A 24847-nucleotide genomic window follows, 5' to 3' on the forward strand; every position below is an offset into this window, starting at 1 on the left:
CCGCATTTTGTCTTCAACAGTTTCTGAAATCATGCATTGCCTACCTTTAAATTTTGCACAGTTGTATTTGTAGTAAAGAATCCAAATTCGGGTTTCAATTTATTCAAAATGAATTTGCTGACCTTTTCACCTGAGTTAAAATCCACACTTACACCCTGGCAGGTGGTTCAGTGGATAAAATATCAACTCAGCACACCAGAGGTTGTGGGTTTGACTCCAGGTAAGGACATGTAGAAGAAGCAATCAATAAGTACACAACAAATGGAACAACTAAGTGGAACGAGATGATGCTTCTCTCTTTCTCTTTCTCCATCCCCCACCTTTCTCTCAGAAAGCAATAGACATAAAAAAAACCCACATATTTTCTCACTCTTCTCTATTCCAGTTTGAATTTTAATAGCTATTTTCTCAAGTCATGCTTGAAAAACTTATAATCCAACATCATAACTAGTCTTATTTCTGCTAAGCCACTGTTGGCCTAATTACCTTTCCTTAAAAATATTTACCTGAAACCTATGTACTCTTATTAATCAAGGCCATTCCATTAAATTAAAATTTCTAAATAAAATAAAAAAAAATAAAAATCTATGGACCTTGATATAAAAGAAATAGAACAGAAAATGTAAAAGGATGACAGTAGGCCTATTATGGGGCACATTTCCTCATTTTCCACTGTGGCGTGATCTCTGTGGCTGCTGTCAGAACCAGCTGCGCTCACCCCAGCTCCTGGGGGCGGGGCCTGCAGAGGACGGGAGCCAAAGGCAAGGAGGCAGCCGACCTGGTGATAACTGAGCTGAGACCCAACACAGCAACCTGGAAGTAGACAGGTAGATTCAGCAGCTATTTGACGTTTCTAAAGTAAAAGCAACCCGAAATAAAGAAGGTACAATTTGTTGAAATTCTATCACACTTACTAACAAGTAAGCCAAATGAGAAACCAAGGCTACCTGCGGATCTGTCATATGGGCATTAATAAAACCGTACACTGCTCTTAGAATGTAGTGTTGATAATGCCACACTGGAAATTTTAGTACTACCAGAACAAATTCTACTGAAAATTATATGTGACAAAGACTGAGAAGCATTTCTCCGCTGACTCCACACACACACACCAAGCCTGAAGAGTATGGTGATGCACAGCAGCAGCTCCGGGGGCCACGTGCAAGGATTCTGACAGAAAACCTTTCTTCTGAGGGCTCACAAAAGTGTGCTAAAAACTAAACTTGGCACAAATCATAGCTGGGTAGAACTCCATCAAAAAACATAAAAATAGCCTTGGCCGGTTGGCTCAGTGGTAGAGCGTCGGCCTGGCGTGCAGAAGTCCCGGGTTTGATTCCCGGCCAGGGCACACAGGAGAAGCGCCCATCTGCTTCTCCACCCCTCCCCCTCTCCTTCCTCTCTCTCTCTTCCCCTCCCGCAGCGAGGCTCCATTGGAGCAAGGATGGCCGGGTCCCGGGCGCTGAGGATGGCTCCTTGGCCTCTGCCCCAGGCGCTAGAGTGGCTCTGGTCGCAAGAGAGCGACGCCCCAGAGGGGCAGAGCATCGCCCCCTGGTGGGCAGAGCGTCGCCCTCTGGTGGGCATGCCGGGTGGATCCTGGTCGGGTGCATGCGGGAGTCTGACTGTCTCTCCCCATTTCCAGCTTCAGAAAAATACAAAACAAAACAAAACAAAACAAAAACATAAAAATAAAGATTAAGGGGGTAAAAACCCTACCAACTTGACTTGCAGAAATGAACAGAACATTGCTTGCAAGGGAGACAAAAGGAAATTTTCAATACTTATTAATCTTCTCAGATAGAAAATTATATTTGGCCAGAGGTAAGATCACTTACAGTCTAATAATTTCCAGTATCTTGAAGGGAATAAATAATTTAAAAGACTGAGAATTAAACCCAGGAAAGGCTCCATCAATTCGAAAAAAAATTGCTTTTTCTCTCAAACTTTTCAATTTGCATATTTTTAGTGGTGTCAAGTGGCTCAGCCCACAATCATACACAGAAATATAAATGACCAAAAAGAAAACCTCCATCTCTACAGTAACAAAACAGAATTTGAGAAGAGTCTATACTCTAAGATAGAAAGTTCTTATAACTTTAAAGGAGTGCACACTTAATTTTTAGAGCCCTAAATAATCTGGGACTCTTAGCCAGAGACTTCAATTTTAACAACTCTTGTGAACTGATGCTTTCCGTTAACTCTGATCTTTCATTTGTTTTTAGACTTCAGTTTTCAATCATAGGAAGTCTAAATGTTGAAGTTAAGTGTTCTAGTAGATGACAGATGATTGCTAAAATACTTCCAAGTCAAATGGTCATTTAACATCTACAAATATTTATTAATCTGAAATCTCTCCAAATTTTTATACTTTGTTTATGCATTCAATTATTCAACAAAGATTTTTAGTACACGGTAGGCAACATATTCACAAAACACCCCTAAAATCTACCAGAAAGGACAAATACATATTTACTTGAGAATTTTGATACCTTCCAAGTTTTGAAGGCACTAGAGTCTAAACAACATTTAATTTGAGACAAATCTTGAAATTGTTAACATTGTACCTGACTCATGGACACCAAGAGAACCTCAGTGTCAAAGGATTGGAGATAATCCCTCTTCCTCCTTTCATTTTCTCTTCCTGTCTTCGTTTTATTTCTTTTATCTTTCCCTCACTTTTTAGAAACACGATACTTGATTGAGATGGAATAATTAAAGCCACATTAGAAATGTCTCACAGGAAAAATCAGTAGGAAAGATCAGAGGAACATCTAATAGTAACAACAAGACAAAATAGAAACCTATGTTGGCAAGAAGAAAATAAGAGACTTTTTAGTTTAATTTAGACAACAAATATTTCCCAAATGCCTATTCTACGGCAGGCAAGAAACAGCAATACCACACTGGATATGCAGATGTCTACTGCGAACAATGAGATGGGTGCAGGAAGATGGTTGTCCAGAAAAAGAAAAAAAGACTGCTGAATGTTCTGTTATGAAAAGGTAGATATACTTTATTTGTGGAAGACTATATAACAATTAACTACTAAGAATGATCTCATCTATGTAAAGTTAAAAATAATATTCTCTCTCTACAGGTATATATAAGTTATGGGTATATTAGACATATATAGCTATAAAGCAAGATATATCCATAACTAATATTTATATTATATTATATTACTCCTGATAGGAAGGATAGCTAGTTGTTTTTTTTTTACTAGAGATCCAAAGCAAATATGGTGGTATCGATATTTTAAAATTTGGGTGTGGGACCTGACCAATGGTAGCGCAGTGGACAGAGCGTCAGCCTTCGACACTGAGGTCCCAGGTTCAAAACCCTGAGGTGACCAGCATAAGCATGGGATCATCAACATGATGTCATAGTCCTGGCTTGAGCCCAAAGGACTCTGTCTGGCTTGAAGCCCAAGGTCACTGGCTTCAGTCCAAGGTTGCCAGCTTCAGCCAATGGTCAAGGCATGTATGAGAAGCAATCAATGGACAACTAAAGTGATTCAATGATGAGTTGATGCTTCTCATCTCTCTTCCTTCTTGTCTTTCTCCCTCTCCCCACCCCCTTTTCCCTGCTAGTAAACTAAACTAAATAAAATAAAATATGGAAGTGGGTACACAGGTTTATTTTTTTCTGTAAGACTAAACTACTTCATAATAAAAATTAAACTGAAATGAATATAATATTGTATAACTGCAATACAAAATATTTTAATTAAAAATTAATATATTGCCTGACCAGGCAGTGGCGCAGTGGATAGAGTGTTGGACTGGGATGTGAAGGACCCAGGTTCAAGACCCCTAGGTCGCCAGCTTGAGTGCGGGCTCATCTGGTTTGAGCAAAGCTCACCAGCTTGGACCCAAGGTCACTGGCTTGAGCAAGGGGTTACTCAGTCTGCTGAAGGCCCACGGTCAAGGCACGTATGAGAAAGCAATCAATGAACAACTAAGGTGTCACAACAAAAAACTGATGATTGATGCTTCTCATCTCTCCGTTCCTGTCTGTCTGTCCCTATTTATCCCTCTCTCTGACTCTCTCTCTGTCCCTGTAAAAAAATAAAAATAAAAATAATATATATATATATATATTAAAAATATCTTATGGTTTAAATGAAGAATGCTATAGAAATTTAGGTGATTAGAAGGAGCTGTTCAAATAAGTCCAATTTTCTTACTTTGAGCCCAGAACATACAAGGCTGGTTATTTTCCATCTTTAAAAAGAGGAAAAAGAGAGAGTTAATGTGGGAGAAAAGATTGTTCCTGATATGATAATGATTAAGTCAGTGACAATTTTGCAAATGGATGGTTATTTCCAGATGGAAGTGAATTATCTGAACATAATTACACTGAGTCCTATAGCTTTAAAAGACTGCTTCAACTTTCATCCCGTCCATGCCGGTTAACCCTTTTCTCCTCAGAGGGTGTGGATGTGAGGTTTGAGAGACACAGCTAATGGAAGCCACATTTTGATCATTCCTAAAAAATGTATATATTAGAGTGGGGATCTTGAAATAACAATCTGCACATTTAAAGTATTGATTAGCTGTGTAATTGATTTTTAAAAAAAAAAAAACCCTCACTTAAGACTTCCTTTTCTTTTAAAATTGCCAATAAACATTTTTAATGTAATTCTGAGCAGTTTGCTGGATACTTGGGGTCTCAAGAAGGAAGGAAACCCGTAAAGATTTTATTAACTTTGGATCATACGTAATTCATAGAATTAATAGCAAGGGGCCAGAGGCTTTTGTTTCTATTTTTGTTTTGTCATGTGGTAAATAAGTCTGAAACATTTCACTCATGAGCAAGAGTCGCTTGAGACATATTGATAAACATGAGGAGTGGAAATACATCATATAAACAAGTGATATTACATAGCACACATTTTCCTGAGGAAACAGTCTCCATGCATGAGAATTAGATCTATATCCACAGTAAGAGGGCATATTGACCTATAATTTTCAATATTACATCCTTGTATTTTTTTATTATATGCTATTTTTCAACTAGTAGAGGAACATGGTCTCATAAAGCTAATATTTATTCTTCCATGTTTATAGAGCTAGGAGTGCATTTCAAGAAATGAGAAAGTATGAGAAGTCAAATATAACTTGGTGTCTTGTGCACAAAGAAAGACAGGACAGGAAAATCACCATGTTTTAAAAAAAAACCTGACTCAGGGAACTGTCATAAGGCTTTAAATAATTTAATAACACAAGATAAGAAAAGCCTTTGATGTTATTATTTCTCTCTCCATAAATGCAGCCTTTTTTTTTTTCCCGGGATGATAAACGTTACCATGTAGTCTTCGTTTTACTAGAAAGCACAGAAAAGTCCTTTCATCCAGTTTTCATTTCTCAACTCTGCTCTCACTGGGTGTGTTTTGTGGAAGGTGAGGCTGATAATAAGAGTAATTCACTGTAATCGATGAGGTACCCCTGCTTGGAATTGTATCTTCAAGTCATGAATTCTTCTTATTTTGCTATTAAGTAAACTGTACTAGGGAATTCAATGAATTCTTATGCTAAATTTAAAGAAACTAGTAGTATATGAGAATTTGCTTTTCCATGGACTGACTGTACCTATACTATCGTAAATGTCTCAAGAGATCAGAGTCTGAAGAAAGCTTTTGTGGGAGAAATTTCTTGAAGCTAAATTGTTCCTAAGTCCTTTCCTTTTCATTTATAACTTTATTTTGAAACTTTGGAAGGATCCAGAGAAATGAAAGTCATTCCCTGTTCTCCGCATGCAGGAAGGAGCAAGTGGGCCGCCACCAAGAGGGTGAGGGCACAGACAGCAACGCAGACTGCGAGGCAGGTGGGAGGCGGGGTTACCGGCTGCGGGAGAGTTTCAGCGCAGCCAGCTCCCCAGGAGCGCCCCACTAGCTGACCCTCAGCTTTCTGTGACGCGGAGTGGTTGAAACTAGGAGGAGTGGTGAAAAAGGCCTTCCTTTGTTATCCACCTTTTCCAGTTTTCTCTCAGATGCCAGATTTTCTGCTCCTTTCTCAGTGACTGCACTGGTACCTTTACAACATCAGCACCCTCCCCCCCCATTTCATCTGGGGTCCAGGCTCTGTCTTTTCCCTAAATCTCGAGTTGTCCTCTCTCTGCTATGTTCCTGTACCAAGTTCTGATACTATCTTTCCCATATTCATGATCCCATATCAAACCTCAGTGATCTCCTTCAAGCACCAAACCAGAAATTCTGGCTTTCCAAAAACGCATCCATATGTGCATGTTAGCGTACTTCTAATCAGCTAAAAAATAAATGTCAGCCCAGAGTAGAGGTATGATAGATTGGGAAGAATTGGTACCCAGAGTTAAAAGCTGGGGTCGAGGCCCAGCTCCAACCTTTACTCAACTATGCCAATTTCAGTATTTTCAGTTTATTTCTTTTTATTTTTATATATTTATTTTTTATTGACACTGGTTATCAAAATTATACAAGCTTCAGGTGCACAATTCTATAACACATCTCTGTATACTGTATTGGTGTTCACCACCCCAAGTCCAGTCTCTGTCCATCACCATCAGTCCTGCAGGGAAAGGGAAAGGAAGCTGCATCCGGTTATCGCAATGACCAGGGACTAGGGAGCGATGGGTCTTTGGTTCTTGGGAACAAGGGCCATTAACTGTTCTAAAATGCATAGAATGATCTTGCATCATAAATATCAGTAGTGGGCTCACTGAGAAATACCAATAGATGATTTTTAATGCTCCTCCAAAAAAGTCATAACTCTTAAACTTAAGTGGAATATACAGAACTTAGGTGACTTGGAAAGAGCTATGAGAATAAATACATTTTTGGATCATACAGTTTTATAGAAAAAGTTTTAAAAAAATGAGTTTATTCTCCTGAAGAGAAAAAGGATGACCAGAATTCATGATGAATCCATTTTACAGAGGAGAAGACTAAAGTGCAGTCAGGCTAGAAGCTGGCCTATCAAAGCCCAAAAGGCCTCTGACATGGTTCTTTCCCTCATTTCACTATGTGACTTAGAAAACTACTTTACAAGAGAACAGATAATGTTGAAATATATTAAATTAATTCAAATATCAACAAATTCTCTTCCCCTGGAAGAAATAAATTGACATTCTAGGAGGTTAGGAATTACATAGTCTTTCTTGACTACAAGGGCTAAGAAAGAAGAGTCTACATCAGGTTTCCAAAGAAAAATGAGTACCTGAGTTTGAAGGTTTGAAAACAAATAGGTTCTTATTGGTTTCAGAAAGCCCAAGCGAGATCTTGCTTATAGACTAGGGAGGGATATTTAGGTAGCTTCCCAAGTCCTTTCCAGCACTTCTGTTTCTATGGATACACTTAGTAAGTTTCTACACACTCCAGTATTCTACCAAATTGACAGAGAGGAGAGTTGAAGATGGAGTTCCCATCCACTCCCTCCCCTAATACGTGCTGCATGCCTCACACTTGCAAGCACGTCAGTCAATCACGAGGCCTAACAATGAAGAGTGCAGTGGGAAAGCTGGAATCTAGCCCAGCACTGCAGTGAAATCTACTTTGATTTCTCAGTAGAAATAAAAGGAGAAAAAAAACCCACCACCACAGCAGAGTGCTATTAGGGGAGAAAATATTTGTCACCACAGACAGAATAAAAGGCCTACCAAATGAAATAAATGCTGCTGGAAAAAGATGTGTCATTCCAGGAAAAGGGTTGTGGTCCTTTTCCCTTGCTTGTCATTGAGCTTTTGTCCACTCAGTGTACAAACTATATTCTCTCTCATTTATTTTTCCATCCAGGAAAGATGCATGTATCCTTTGGGTAGGTCTTTTGTCAGAAAGCACTTTCAAAATAGAAGTGTTTTACTTGTATTACCTCAACAGCAAAACTTGTATTAATACTTCCAAAATTGGTTTGCTAGCAAGCAACAATATTGTTAATATATTTTTCAAGCTGTTAATATACACAGATTAAAGAAACAACAACCCTATTCTACCATTATAAACCATACAGTGAGCAGCCCGTGGTAGAACTAAAGAAAAGCATTTTGGCTGAGACTTGCTACTTAGAAAAAAGTCTTCATGATAATACTAGTCATTATTGACAAATGCAGTTTTGATTTTCCATGTTTCATAATATAAATTGGCCACAAGGTGTTAACTAACTGAAAGCACTTAACAAAATTTGATGTATGTGGACACGCAATATAAATTTATTGAATGTGTTCAGTTAGACTCTATGAATGCAGACATTTGTTTTAAGCCAATGTAAAGGATATTTTATTCTAATGTCCTTGTGACATCCCACAGAATATAAGTGTGAGAAGTAGCATATCACATTTCTTTTCATTGATGCCCATCTCCCAATGAAGTCAAAGGATTACAATCTGTGCATAATCTACTTCCAGAGTTCTTATTGTAAAAAGTAAGACTATTATCTATTTAAAAATATCCTTTAACATTAATATCTTTGGTGAAAGAAATGAAACATTAACACCAACCTTAAGATCTCCAGCAGCTCAAAAGACAAATGATACTCTTTGGGGGTTTGACGGAAACAAGGCATTCACAAAATTCTTTAAAATGGAAGCTGTTCACAGAGGAAGCCCCGTGGAAGACAGTGTGGCTCTGACATGCCAGGTGCTCCTGGAAGGAAGGCAAGCACATCATTAGATCGTGTCCAAAGCACCATCGCTGCCAATCTCAGCCTTCATGGTCAAAGAGCAGTGTATTAGCACATACTGTTATTATGAAAATAATGGTATGGTTTGCAATTCTATTAATTTTGTTCCTTCCACATCTCCTTACATATAAATGGCAGAGTGGGGAACAATCATCTTTCAGCACTGTTTTCAGAAATTTGTAAAGGTCAGAAGTATTTTACTAAGTAAGCGAAACCTGCTTTTTCCCTTATCTAAACAGGCCAGAATTGAAGAACTGTGGATGGGGGGTGGTGAGTCCAAAGGCAGCAACATCAGCATTTACCCAGGGCCCGCCTGCAGCAAGTTACTGCACAACGGGGTTCGTATACATGGGCACTTTATCTGAAGAACAGCTCTGCAGTCGGAGAGTACTGGTTACATTTTACAGAGAAGACTAAAGTGCAGTCAGGCTAGAAGCTGGCCTATCAAAGCCTAAAAGGCCTCTGACATGGCTCTTTCCCTCATTTTACTATGTGACTTAGAAAACTACTTTACAAACAGCACTTACAAGAGAACAGATAATGTTGAAATATATTAAATTAATTCAAATATTAATAAATTTCTTTCTTAATTTGCTTTAATTTTTTTAAATCAAATTTTGCCCTATTTAGGCAAGCCTCACAGGAATAGACGCCCAGCTTAAAGCAGTGCATGCTTTCTCCCACTTTTCCTCCTTATGCCAAGAGAGAGAATGAATTAGAAACCCAGGAGCTCCCTCTGTGCTTCAGGCAGGTTTGTGCACTGTGTTCCATCAGGGAAAGCGACGCAAATGTCTTCCAAAGGTCCCTTTGCAGGCCCCACAGCAGCGACAGAAAATATCTTCTTTTCCCCAGAGTTTTCCTGGTACAATCAGAAATGGAACCCATGTGGTTACATGGTCCATTCATTACATGTTCCATTATAGAATTCTCCATATGATAGATACACTCAGACCTAATATCTTCTGTGGATGTCACTGAGTGATATCACAGTCTCTCCTCATGACTGTCTCCTCCTGAACAGTGGAGAGTGACTGATCAAGGCCCCACAGGGCTCCATCGAGATTTTGATTCTCGTTTTGAAATATCTGCCTCTTTCAGGTGGTTCCCGCGCCCACGCAGATAGCCCCCAGCTTACCCTCCACAGCTGTCCCAGCACCCACTCCTACAGTGTATCTCAAGGTCACTGCCCACTAATTAATCACTTCAAACTTTCTCTTGAAGTTCCAGCTTTTCATGGGAACCTTTAGCTCATACCCACACTGCACTTGGGAAGGCTAGAGGATGATGGAATAGGAAAGTCATATATAACTTTTCAAATTTTTTCTTTTCTTTTCTTTTCGGCACTGAAAGCTTAAGTCATGAATAAGAAGTAGGGGAAGTGACTGATAGCATTTTTAGAGTTCTGCAGGCATACAATTTGGGATTATTACACCAGGAAGAAAAGAAAAAAGAACAGAGCGAGAGCCATTTTATGTTTGCATAAAAGAAGGGGGAGCCCTGGCCGGTTGGCTCAGCGGTAGAGCGTCGGCCTAGCGTGCGGAGAACCCGGGTTCGATTCCCGGCCAGGGCACACAGGAGAAGCGTCCATTTGCTTCTCCACCCCTCCGCCGCGCTTTCCTCTCTGTCTCTCTCTTCCCCTCCCGCAGCCAAGGCTCCATTGGAGCAAAGATGGCCCGGGCGCTGGGGATGGCTCCTTGGCCTCTGCCTCAGGCGCTAGAGTGGCTCTGGTCGCAACATGGGGACGCCCAGGATGGGCAGAGCATCGCCCCCTGGTGGGCAGAGCGTCGCCCCATGGTGGGCGTGCCGGGTGGATCCCGGTCGGGCGCATGCAGGAGTCTGTCTGACTGTCTCTCCCTGTTTCCAGCTTCAGAGAAAAAAAAAAAAAAAAAGAAGGGGGAAAAGCACAACAAGGAATGGGGCAAAGAAGTGTTTGGTCTCTCACCTAAATGACAGGAATACAAAATAAATAAAAACTTGTCTTAAAACCTCACAGACTAGCATTCTTTATTTCACGTAAAAACAAAGTTTTTATGTTACAAGCTTGAACTTGTAGACTCCTTTTCCCACAAAATCCCAATGTCAATTTTCAAGTATTTACTCAACCACTATTAATTGTATACTTATGAGTCAATTAATAAGCAAGAAAATTCCAGGAATACTAAAATAAAAGATAATCTTACCTGGAAGCATCTTACTACCTTGAAGGGGATACAACTAGTATGTCAAAAATTATAAGAAGGTGGTACTAATAAGTTTTTGAAAGAATGGGTTCTGGACCAGACTGCCTGGAGATGTTCCTGCTGCATCTCTTACTAACTGTATGGCCTGGGGCAGGGTACTTAAACTCTTTAACCTCAGTCTCTTCATCTGCAAAATGCAGAAATGATATACTTCTGATACAGGTTGTTGTGAGCATTAAATAAAACAACCAATATAAAGTGCTTGGTCCAACCATGGCACATATGAGAACTCTTCAAATGTTAGGAAAATGTAGTAGTATATTGTTGCATAACAGAACATGATGTTGGTGAGGCAGAAAGTTCTCTGATTCCGTTGGGGATGACAGGAACCAAAAAGGCTTCAGTGAGGAAGGCAACATGCAAGACCAACCAGAACTAAGACAGGCCCAAATGATTAGGCTTTTGTAGATTCTCTGATGATCACTGAAAAGGTAGAAAACGAGCTACTTTAGAAAAAAATAGATCCATGAAACAAGACAGTATTTTCAAGGTTTGGGTGTGAAAGTAGATAACTGCCATAACAACACAGCCAGAGAATGATCAAAACAAAATCTTTTTATTACTACTAAGAAAGACACAATATCCCACTGGATCCTGGTCTAGTCAGCTATAATCCAAAATGACACCATGGCTTTTAATGGAGCCTGACAAGATCTAAACCCATCATTTTAAAACTTAGCCTGAAATTTAAATCACTGGGCTCATGATATCTTATCATAGCATTTTCATTACTGTGCTTTTATATATAGTAAGTCTTGAAATCAGGGAGAAAGAGGCCCCTAATATTGTCATTCTTTTTCCAAAAATGTTTGACTCACTAAAAGAGAAAGAGAGAAAGAGAGAGAGAGAGAGAGAGAGGAGAGAGAAAAGTGTGGTTTTTATAAAACCTTATATTTCCATATAAATTTTTGAACCAGTTTGTCAATTTTTACCAAAAAAAAATAAAGAACAAGTAATCAAATGCCCTTTTGGAACTATATTCAATCTATGCATTATTTTTGAAAAACCCAACATCTCGACACTACTGAGTCTTCCATTCTAGAATATAGTATCTCTCTCTATTTATTTAAATCTTTAATTTTTATCATAAATGTCTTATAATTTAATTGTACAAGTCTTGTACTTCTTCATTTAAATATATCATCCTGTGGGTTTTTTAAATTATTATTATTTTTAGTGAGAGAGACAGAGACAGAGACAGAGAGAGAGACAGGGACAGATAGGCAGGAAGAGAGGGAGAGATGAGAAGCTTCAATTCTTCATTGTGACACCTTGGTTATTCATTAATTCTTTCTCATATGTGCTTTGACTGTGGGGCTCCAGCAGAGCAAGTGACCCCTTGCTCAAGCCAGTGACCTTGGTCTCAAGCCAACAACCATGGGGTCATGTCTATGATCCCACACTCAAGCTAGTAACCCCGTGCTTAAGCTGGATGAGCCTGCACTCAAACCGGTAACCTTGGGGATTCAAACCTGGGTCCTTTGCTTCCCAGTCTGACGCTCTATCTGCTGTGTTACAACCTGGTGGCTTTGATAATATTCAATAACATTCTAAATGATATTGTTTTTTATGTCATTTTAAAATTCTTTCTTAGTGTTTAGAAATACAATTGATATTTATATATTGACCTTATATCCTGAGGCCTTGATAAATTCAGCAGATTTTTGTTAAGTTCAAATAGATCTTTTTAGATTCGTTTGGATTTTCTAAATACACAATCATGCTATTTGCAAATAGGGATAATTTAATTACTTTGTCCTTTCCAATATGTGACCTTTTAAAATTTATTTTTAGTTAATCCCATTGCATTGGCTAGGACCCCTAATACAATGTTAAACAGAATTAGTGAGAATGAACACCAACGCCTTCTTCCTGATTTAAGAGAAAGGTGTTTATTTGCTTCAATATTGTTAGTTGTATGTTTTTCATATATGCCTTTTATCAGATTAAGGAAATCCCTTCTACTTCTGGTTTGGCTGAGGGTTTTTATGATTAGGTGCTGAATTTTGTGAAATGCTGTTTCTGGGTCTATTGAGATAATTATATGATCCCCCTCCCCCTTATTCCATTAATGTGAACTGATTTTGTTTGTTTGTTTGTTTTTGTTTTTTTGTATTTTTCTGAAGTTGGAAAAGGGGAGGCAGTCAGACAGACCCCCGCATGCGCCCGACCGGGATCCACCCGGCATGCCCACCAGGGGGCAATGCTCTGCCCATCTGGGGCGTTGCTCTGTTGCAACCAGAGCCATTCTAGCACCTGAGGCAGAGGCCATAGAGCCATTCTCAGCGCCCAGGCCAACTTTGCTCCAATGGAGCCTTGGCTGCAGGAGGGGAAGAGAGAGAGAGAAAGGAGAGGGGGAGGGTTAGAGAAGCAGATGGGTGCTTCTCCTGTGTGCCCTGGCCGGGAATCGAACCCGGGATTTCTGCACGCCAGGCCGACGCTCTACCACTGAGCCAACCGGCCAGGGCTGATTTTTTTGAATGTTGAAGTATACTTGTATACCTGGAATAAATTCAATTTAGTTATGATATATCATTATTTCTATATATCACTGTATTCTATTCCTAATCGTAGGTTAAATATTTTTGTGTTTCAGGTCATGAGAAAAAACAATGTGTGTTTTTTTCATAGTACCCTTATTATGACTTGGTATTAAAGTTATGCATGCAGATTTCAGAAAATGATCTGGGAAGTGTTGTTTCTAACCTTTATTTTCTGTATTTGCTTAAGGTTATTATTACTCCCTCCTGAAAAGTTTGAAGAAATTTACCTGTAATACCATCTGCATCTGAAACTTTCTTTGTGGAACAGCTTTCAATTATAAAGTCAATTAATTTAACAAATACAGAGTTATTACTATTTTCTATTTCATCTTGTATCCGTTTTAGTAGATCTTATCATACTAAACAAGAAATTTATCCTTTCATCTAAAATGATTTTCTTTGTCTCTTACTGCTTCTCACACCCTATAACAATACCTGCATTTAAATCTTCTCCTTTCTACCTCACTTGACTGAACTATATCCACCTCTCTAGGTCTCCTTTCTTGACATATTCCACTGAATGATACCTTTTCTTCTTCTGTTAGCTTCTCCAGCCCTTTCTGAATTAATCATACTGCCTTGTATTTTTCACTATCTTTTATTAGTTTATTTTATCTCTGAAGTAGATTATGGGATCCTTGCAGGCAGAAATTATATCTTAAATTTCACTGTTCCTGTAGAATCTAGCATAGTCTTTAACATTAAATAAATATTTATGAGGTTATTGATCTGTCCAACCGCAGGTTAGTTTCACCACTTGTTGTGGAAGAGCCTGGAGCATCTTATAGTGCAGGAAAGTATGGAAATGTTACAAAATATAATAAAAATAAAAATTAATATTGGGCATGTCAAAGGACACGGGAGCCAAGCTAAAAAAGCTCCCAATGGCCACGACTGAAACAACCTGAGTAACAAAACAAATAGTGAGAATATTAGACCACATAAGCCATAGAATAAAATATGTGAGTTTATAATAATATAAATGATTGAACAAACAAATAAATAAATAAATAAATAGGAAAGAAGAACATGTCTTCTTACAGAACTCCAAATAAAAAAAATTGAAATGAGATAAATAGAAAATAATGAAAATACCCAGTATAATTGCTACATACAAAATCCAATGATAAATACTAAAATTAGTGGGCAAAAAATTTGAGGAACAGTTAAATAGCCTCAAAGCAGCCCCCCAAAATATTTACTAATTACTTTGGAAGTTTTAACATATGTCCAAAATTTTTTCTTCCTCTTCTATCCAGGACATGTAACTTAATTTCTCTCCCCTTGACTATATGCTAGACTTAGTGATTTGCTAGAAACAAATGGAACGAAGAAAGAGAAAATGGTAACTTTTGAAGAAACCTGGCAGCTATCACCTTAATCAGGTGATCAAAGTTCACATCATCTGTAAAGTCATGTTATATCATATACCTTTTTGTGTGTGTGTGACAGAGACAGAGACAGAGAGAGGGATAGACAGACAGGAAGGGAGAGAGATGAGAAGCATCAATTCTTTGTTGCAGCACCTTAGTTGTTCATTGACTGCTTTCTCATATGTGCCATGACTGGGGGGCTACAGCAGACTGAGTGACCCTATGCCCAAGCTAGTGACTTTGGGTTCAAGCTCATGAGCCTTGCTCAAACTAGATGAGCCTGCACTCAAGCTGGCGCCCGGGGTTTTGAACCTGGGTCCTCTGCATCCCAGTCTGATGCTTTATCCACTGCGCCACTGGTCAGGCTCATATACCTTTTATATAAGGAAAAGGTACTTTACCTTAGTGGTATTTTTCTCTAGAATCCAAAAACCCTCATCGACACATAAGAAAACATCAGAAAAAAAATTAAGTGCTATTCTACAAAATATTTGACTAGTAGTTTTCAAAATTGTCAGGGTCATGAGAGACAAAGGAAAATTGTGATATTATCATTGATTAAAGGAAACTAAGGGAACATGATCCTTCTGGTATCTCAGACTGGATCCTGGAAGAGAAAATAAATTAAATAAATAAATAAATAAAATAGGTGAAGTCTGGATAAAGTATGTGGTATAGCTAATTGTACTGTACTAATGTTAATTTCTTAGTTTTGCTAAATGTAGCATAGTTAGGTAATCATGGTACCACAGGTACCTTTAAGGGAAGCTTACTGAAAGATAAACAGTAACTTTCCATATTGTCTTGGTAAATCTGATATTATTTCAAAGTCAGAATTTGTTTTTTAAAAATTAAAAACAATCTATTATATTATTCTACACATTTATGTGTAGCTTTACTGCTAGTCTATGTTGTGTTTATATTAATAATTGAACTTATGTTCCCTTTTGTGATATATGGTTTTGAGTAGTTTAGATTTATAAATAAACTAATTTTATAAAAAAGAGTTAAACAAGAGCAATTTATTAGTAACTTTATAATTTACTAGTGACACTACTAATACCCAATATTATGAATAGGAATAGCAACTATTTCCAGGAAGACATAGGGTACCATAACGGAATAAACAGTAAAGGTCAACATCCATAGCCATTCTTATTTCAAAACTAATGGCAATAATACTGACTCTAAAAAAAAATAGATAAAAAGCATAGCTATCTTTAGTAGGGTACTCCCTACTAAATTATTTCACGTTGTAACTTCTCAAGCAACTATAAAAAGACACGAGATTTATACTGGTCTAGATGTTTCCAGCTTAAGATGGCAAACAGACTACATTGGTTTATCCCATGCCTTCTCGGTTTCTCATTAACATTAAAAAGTCAAGAAGACAAATGGTTATAAATCTATGATAACATAGAAAATGGGAATGGATGAAACATTCTAGCAAAATTCTAGGTAACAGAATTGAACAGAAGACTAACAGAGCTGTAACTTGGACACATGTAAGAAGGGAGGATGATCAGAGTGCAGAAATTTGGAGGACCCTGCTGTGAAACGCTGTACAAAGTAAGATACTGGTCTACCATCTCTGACTTTCCAGTCAACTTTCCATTTTTAAATATATTTGAATAATGACTATTGATACACATTTAAAGAAAGTTGGAAAGATTAAGGAATATATCTTCCATAAGCAAACAAACAAACAAAAATGACCTTTGAGAAAACCTGAATAGTTTTGAGAACAGAGGGGAACTTTAAAAACTCTAAAAAACAGAAATTAAAATAAAAGGAACAATCAGAGAATAGGAAAGAGTATTACAACATAAAAAGTATAATAGTCAAAAAATTTTAATCAATATAAGGTAAGGAAATAGTTTTAAATAACTCTCCCCAAAAGTTAAACAAAACATTGAAAGGAAAGTGGAAAACACAAGAGAAAAGATATATAGAATCCAACTAGGAGGCCCAACTACTAACATTTCTAAAGAGAATTCCAAAGAAAAACAAGAGAAAGAACAGAGTAGTAATTTAAAAGAAGTTTCCGCAACTAAAGGTCACAAATTTTCAGAATTAAAAGAGCCCATTAAAAGGCCCATCAAGAAAAACAAACTAACAAACATAATTAGATATGCTGTAGTAAGAAATTCTAAAAATAAATTTCTAAAAATCGATGGGAGAAAAACACAACTTTCACAGGGAAAATCATCAGCCTTTTTTTTTTTTTTTTCTGAAGCTGGAAACGGGGAGAGACAGTCAGACAGACTCCCGCATGCGCCTGACCGGGATCCACCTGGCACGCCCACCAGGGGGCGATGCGTGTTGCTCTGTCGCGACCAGAGACACTCTAGTGCCTGGGGCAGAGGCCAAGGAGCCATCCCCAGCACCCAGGCCATCTTTGCTCCAATGTAGCCTCGCTGCGGGAGGGGAAGAGAGAGACAGAGAGAAAGGAGAGGGGGAGGGGTGGAGAAGCAGATGGGCACTTCTCCTGTGTGCCCTGGCCAGGAATCAAACCCAGGACTTCTACACGCCAGGCTGACGCTCTATCACTGAGCCAACCGGCCAGGGCCTCATCAGCTTTTTTATCAGCAATATTGGATGCTAAAAATTAGGGCAGTCTCCATATTTAAAAAATATATATTTTAACCTATAATTCTTGATTTAGACAAAATATTAATCAACTCATTTTCAGGTACGTAGAAATTCAGAATATTTACCTCCTCCATGCCCTTTATTTGAAGATTGCTAAGGACGTGTTTCAGCTGCACATGGAATTCAAGTGAGAAAGAGGAAGACATGGCTGCAGGGAGGATCAGTGTAAGGAAGACGCACAGATAGCACTTACTCCAGCCCGGCACAGATGGAGGCATCCGGGAAAGGAAGGAATTTCAAAGATTTCATTCTACCTCCTCAGGTTGAATGTACATAAGGGTGTCATAAAGGTAGATGATGCAAAGAAAAATAAAAGCAATTAGGAACTCTAGGAAACACAAAAAAGTTATACAAAATAAGTCCATGTAATTATAGTATACTACTTTGGTCAGCAGTGAGTGATAATTACATATTTCTAATACTTCTTTATTGATTTTTAACCTTTAGCATCAACTTGAGACAAGACACTAAAGTCTTAATTTGGTTAAAAATGAAGTATAAATGATATCAACCTTAATAACATAAAAATAAAAGCACAAATGAGAGTACTAGAAGATAGTAAAGGGAGAAAAAGTGATGGAAAGGCTGAGCCTTATCTTACAAAGTAAGAAATCATTAGATACTATCTCTAGCTAATAAGACAAATAAAGGAATGTGTGTTATTTAAAGGCCCATTGGTTACTAGAGAAGAACTAAAAAGTGTGTTGGGAGTGGGGAAACAGTAGGCAAAGAAGTTAGATTCTTATCTATCATACGTCAACAGGTAATATCCACATTTCACAAATCAAGAAACATAATTACACACACACACACACACACACACATGCTTGATTCAGCCAACCTTATACCTATAAAGGCACTAAGAAAAGTATAAACACAAAGATATCAAAAGAAGTGGTAGAGCGTCGGCCTGGCGTGCGGGGGACCCGGGTTCGATTCCCAACCAGGGCACATATGAGAAGCGCCCATTTGCTTCTCCACCCCCCCTCCTTCCTCTCTGTCTCTCTCTTCCCCTCCCGCAGCCGAGGCTCCATTGGAGCAAAGATGGCCCAGGCGCTGGGGATGGCTCCTTGGCCTCTGCCCCAGGCGCTAGAGTGGCTCTGGTCGCGGCAGAGCGACGTCCTGGAGGGGCAGAGCATCGCCCCCTGGTGGGCAGAGCTTCGCCCCTGGTGGGCGTGCCAGGTGGATCCCGGTCGGGCGCATGCAGGAGTCTGTCTGACTGTCTCTCCCTATCCAGCTTCAGAAAAAAAAAAAAAGATATCAAAAGAAATATAAGCTTTTCTCTGTGCAATAAATCTGGGGGTGAGATCTAGGACTACAGCTTTTCATTATAAACCTACTGTATTTTTCAATGGAAAAAAGTATATATATGTATTTTATTGATAAAAAGTAAATGTGAAGTATTTATTAACATTTTTACAATATCTGTTTGGCAATCATCCAACTAGACTATGTGCTTCATAGTATAGCTCAGCATTTAAGTAAGGTCTTGTTGGTATTTCAGAAATTAAAATACTCATTTTAAAGCCTAGAACAGAAATATCCTCTACAAATCCTAGCTTGTCACAGACAATATCACAGAAACATTTTAGATTACATGGAAAAATAGCCTACCTTCAGGGATATTAGTTGTTAAAGAAATTTTTCCTTAAATGTGGTTAAAATATTTGTGAATTATGTATGAGCTAAGTAAATGCCTGTGACTCTCCATGACAGTACCTAACATACCAGAGAAAGGGACAGACAGGCCTCTTTTGTTCACTAATTCAGCAATGGAAGACTGTTTCCACTGGAGGCATCCAGAAATATCATGAGTCTGTCACTGATTTCCTCTATAATTTCCATTAAAACAAGATGACAAACGGCCCATCCGAATCAGGGTCTGTGAGCCACATCCCTGATTTTCATTACCAGGACACAATACCTCCACCATCAAATGTGCCAGAGCTCAGTGACGTTAGGCATTCTTAGGACACCACAGAATTTAAGTCACTTGAAATCTGGGATGTACTTGGCGTGGCATGAAGTTAAATTTTCTGGCTATAATAACTATTCTGTGATATAGATTTGGAAAAAGTAAAAACGAAGTGGAAAACCTTAAAAAAGAGACAACTGTCAAAATAAAAAAGATTGTACAGTCTGAGGATGGTATTCTCATTCATCTTCAAATTCCTATTGCTTTGTGTTTAAACATTTCAAATGAAGAGTTCTTCTAATGTCATTCGATACAGGCCAACATCTGAAATTCAACAGCAGACTTTAAATATTTTCTATCTTATAGGAGCTTTAAAACTAAACACTAGCTTGCTTTCATAAGGAAAAGAAAATACAGTTTTCCCCGCTCCGACCCCCCTTTCCTGAATGAGAATTTTCCAGCTGCTGCAAGTTTCCAGACACATGTTCTCGGGGTTGAGTAGTCCTACATATAAATACTCATTTTTAACAAAAAAATAGGGCTTAGAAAGGTTCACAAGTAGTTATAGACTTTAGATCTCTGTTGAAAATCATTACAAAATAATTATCTATCTATATATAACTAGAAGAAGGAAGTCACCAAAATGTTTTTGCAATAGAATAACCAAAAAAAGTAAATAACCTATAAATGTTATAGGGTTGTCTTGCTGTGAACAAAGTCAGAGCTTAAAGAGCCTTGAGATCATGCCAGGTAAGCTTTCACAAATCTTTTAGAATCAGAAAAGGACAAGATTTTGCTGCCCAGCAAGCTTTGTTTCTGATGTATGCATATGCAACAATGGTTGCTATTAACATTACAATTACTATGCAACCCTTTTGAGTAGGTAAGTTCCACAGAAGAATGTAGTCTCATTTATTTCTCTATCCCATCATCTAGAACAGTGGTAGTCAACCTGGTCCCTACCGCCCACTAGCAGGCATTCCAGCTTTCATGGTGGGCAGTAGCGGAGCAACCAAATGGTGCCGTGATTACATACTAATCAACTAGCTGTTGACCAGTCAAGATCAGGACAGCGGTCAGGCTCTGTTACAGGGTATTTGTATTGGGACCGCACCTGACCTCTTTCGTGACCACCTGGCCTGCATCTGAGAGCGGCCAGGTACCTGACCTCAGGTCCACACCTGCCTCTGGATCCAGTGGGCAGTTTATGACTGTTACTGTAGCCCAAAAACTAGCAGTTCGTCATTTCATTACCCCGTAGACAAAGAACTCCATGGTTAGACGCTTCTTTCTATGACAGAAACTGCCGGACAATGGAGACACCAATTAACTCATATTTTCATCTCGATTCCTGGATTTTAGGGTAATAGTGTGACATTCTAGGAACCCCCCTTGGACTGCCAAAACTAGCCAATGTCTCGCTATTTCACCCCTATTGCAAAGAAGTGATGCCATTGGCCAACACCCACTACATAAAATTTTATAAAACACACAACCACAGATACTCACTAACTTAGTCTCATCTCGATAAACTCTCGCTCAACCAGGACACTTGTCACGTCGCGACCACGCAACAGACTTCAAACACATAAGTTTTGTTCACGTTACGTAAGTGAAGCTAAATCACTACGTAGTCGAAACTAAAGTCAGTTCGTAGTTAGATTTCTGAGAGCAAGCATGTGCTTACAGTCTCAAACAAAATATTGTAAAATATCATGAGCCCATGTCTCAAAAAAAAATGCATGCAGATATTCGCCAGAGTATCTGAAGATGTGTTTCATAGAATCTGTTGCAAATAAACAACATCCAATGTGTTTATTGTGCCATAAAACATTATCTAATGAGGCAATGAAGCCAAGTCGATTGAAAGAACATCTTTCTACAAAGCATCCAAATGGCAAGGACAAGCCCATTGAATATTTTCAGGAAATATATAAGGTCTACCGGAAAGTTCTGTTTTTGGAATAAAACAAAATACAAATTTTTCTTACCGTAAATAAACTTTATTAAATAATATAATTGCCATTATTATTAATGATTTCTTGCCAGCGTGAGGGCAATTTGTATATACCATTTTTGAAAAATATTTTATCTTTTGATGCGAAAAATTGAACCAGTGCTTGTTTGATATCTTCTTCATTTTCGAATTTTTTGCCCTTCAAAAAATTTTGAAAGGACAAAAACAAGTGATAGTCGGAGGGTGCTAAGTCCGGGGTATATGGTGGTTGCGACAGACATGCTTCTGTAGCATTTCTTCCTTGTTGAAATTCGTAAAAATTACAGTGGCGTAAATGAACTTTATCAGTAGCCGTGGGTACACTATGGCTTCATACATAAGACTAACGTGAATCAACTTTGTTTTAGTTAATTTGCTACATCAGTATGTATAGATTAAGTGATAAAAATAGAGAGGCACACATGCGCCAAATAAATGTGCTTACATGTCGAAACTTGTTGTGATAGAAACGGACAGAACTTTCCAGTAAATCTTATATAAAAGATTCAAAATTGTTCAACTATTGTTGCATCATTTAAGAAACAACACACAATGAACAAAGATGGATTAATTGCCACTTATCACATTTCACAAATAATTGCAAAAAGTGGTAAAAGCTATAATATTGGAGAAACTGTAATAATACCCTCTATAAAAAAATTTATCTCAACAGTAATGCATCAGGATATACCTCAAATTTTGAAAACGTTGCCCCTAAGTGATAGCACAGTAAAGCGATGAATTGATGAAATGGCAGTTAATGTTGAAAACAAACTTATAAGTATTCTCCAGAACTCTTCATTTTCCATGCAATTGGAGGAATCTACCATTGCAGATAATGATGCTTTATTGATGGCATATGTATACCCTATTTTGATAAAAACAATATATTATGAGAAGAAATGCTATTTGCAATAAATCTCATCACAGATATAAAAGGATTATCTATATTTAATGCTGTGAGAACATACTTTACAAAAAATAATATTCCTTTGAATAATATTGTTGCATGTGCTACTGATGGAGCACCATCAATGGTAGGTTGCTATCTTGAATATATTGCTTATTTGAAGCAGGAAGTGCCAAATGTTTTATGTATTCACTGTGTGGTGCACAGACAACATCTTGTAGGAAAACATCTAAGTACAAGTCTCCATTCATCATTAACTATAATAATTCAAGCCGAGCTGTAAACAAGATCAAATCCAATGCAAAGAGTGATAGAATGTTTCAGCAGCTTTGCCAGGACAATAATAAAGATTTTATTAAGTTACTTTTGCACATAGAAGTTCAGTGGCTGTCAAAGTGTACATCTTTGGCTAGATTTGTAGCATTATATGATAGTGTCATACAACTTTTTGAAAGTAATAATGAGACCAATCTGTGTCAACAGTTAAAAACAGTAAAGAATGATACCTTTTACTTGGCAGATATTTTCAAGAGATTTAACGATGTCAACTTGCAGCTTCAAGGAGCTAATAAAACTATTTTAGGTTGCCAAAGTATTGTGCTATTATTTATTGACAAACTTGAACTACTTCATCATAATCTATTGAAGAGAGAATTTCATCAGTTTCCTCAATTATCATCTATAAAAGATATGTAACTCCAGAGGATATTGACAGATTCAGTAGCCACCTCACTGAACTTAAACTGGACATGAAAAAACGATTTGAAGATATTTTGAAATTGAAGGTATATGACTGGATGAAAAATCCTTTTACCGCAAATACTGAAGAGGTTGATACAACTTGCCAAGAAGAACTGTTAGAAATTAGATATGATGAAGAATGTAAATTTGACAGTGGTGGATATGAAAACCTATGGCAAAATTAAAAAATGCTGGTCTTATATCCAAATATGTGGAAAATGGTATTCAGTTTATTGATACCTTTCCCTACCTCATATCTTGTGGAATCAAGATTTAGTGCTGTTAATCATATTATGACGAAAGAAAGAAACCGCCTGAATATTTCCGAAAGGGGAGACCTTCATTTGTTCCTCACAAAAATTGAACCAGATATTCAATATTTAGTTTCTAAGTATCAGCTTCAGGGATCCCACTAATAATTCAATTAACTAATGTAATTTCTATGTATGCAAAGTATAAATAAAAAGATTTAACTATAGTAAGTTGTTTTATAAAGATTTATTCTGCCAAACATAGTGAAAATCCGACATAAAGTACTTGGTAAGTAATTATTGTTATATGCTTTAACTTGCTGTAACTTTGCTTTATAAATTTTATAAAGTAAAGCTACTTCCCTACTTTATAAATCACCATTACTGTGGAACCAGTGGGCAGTTAAAAAATTTTACTACTAACAGAGATACAAAAGTGGGCAGTAGGTATAAAAAGATTGACTACCCTTGATCTAAAACAGGGGTCCCCAAACTTTTTACACAGGGGGCCAGTTCACTGTCCCTTAGACCATTGGAGGGCTGCTACATACAGTGCTCCTCTCACTGACCACCAATGAAAGAGGTGCCCCTTCTGGAAGTGTGGAGGGGGCCGGATAAATGGGCTCAGGGGGCCTCATGCTGCCCATGGGGCCATAGTTTGGGGACCCCAGTTTGGGGACCCCTGATCTAAAAGATGGTCTGACAGATAATACTGTATTTCCCCATGTATATGATACACCCTTTTTCAAAAAATTTGGGGTCTAAAAACTGAGTGTGTCTTACACAATAGTTGTAGATATTTTTACTGGCATTTCCTGCCTTTTTTTTTTTTTTGCAGGAATGAATTTTATGATGAATAAAATGAGTTCAACAACTTTATGTAATACATTTTTATTTTCAAATTTTGGGCCCCAAAATTAAGGTTCATCTTATACATGGGATTGTCTTATATGTGGGGAAATACGGTAAGTATTCCATAAATTATTGTAAATAATTTTATGGTAAAGAGCAAAGGAGCAAGTAGAGGTGAAAGTGCTTTGCAAATCCTAAAATATTTAAAGAATTTAGTTATCATTGTTATTCCACAAAATTCTGTCCCCTGCTGGGGCAAAGTCATTCCCTGCATTTTGAATGCTAACACTGGCCTGTGTAATTGGTCTCACCCACAGGTGAGAGGCAGAATGCATTGCTAGTGCTGATCCTACAGTTTACTATAGGATGCAGAAAGGAAAATTCAATAATGTGATTTTCTTTCCTTTTTTTTTTTTTTACTATTGCTGTAAAAGTTTAAGGATATGCTTTATATTCCTGAATTTCTTAAGTTTCAACTTGCACTATTTGTCTACATATTTATCTGCTTAAAGAGCCCAGTGGAGCTACAGCTCAGTATGTTGTATGTTTTGAATAAAATATGGATGTTAGCTGAGGCATTTAATCACAGAGGCAGATTTAGGGCTCTACCCACTCTTCCCATGTTTTTCAAAGCACACTGCTAGGTGGGTTTTCTCTCTCATGAAGGCCTTTTAAATTGACTTGGACACAACCAGCTTCTTTAAAAGTAAAACAGTTTTAATTGTT

At 37.8% G+C, this 24847-nt stretch overlaps 1 protein-coding gene across 6 annotated transcripts in view; it reads right to left on the reverse strand.

The window, feature by feature from the left end:
- ENOX1 (ecto-NOX disulfide-thiol exchanger 1) overlaps positions 1-24847 on the reverse strand; it is a 596201-nt gene that overhangs the window by 287322 nt on the left and 284032 nt on the right. For all 6 annotated transcript variants that reach the window (XM_066236813.1, XM_066236817.1, XM_066236816.1 and 3 more), the window contains one exon: positions 8467-8611. The gene's annotated coding sequence lies outside the window, so the exon portion shown is untranslated. The remainder of the gene's footprint in view (positions 1-8466; positions 8612-24847) is intronic.

This window comes from Saccopteryx bilineata, chromosome 6 (genome assembly GCF_036850765.1).
Source record: "Saccopteryx bilineata isolate mSacBil1 chromosome 6, mSacBil1_pri_phased_curated, whole genome shotgun sequence".
NCBI lineage: Eukaryota > Metazoa > Chordata > Mammalia > Chiroptera > Emballonuridae > Saccopteryx > Saccopteryx bilineata.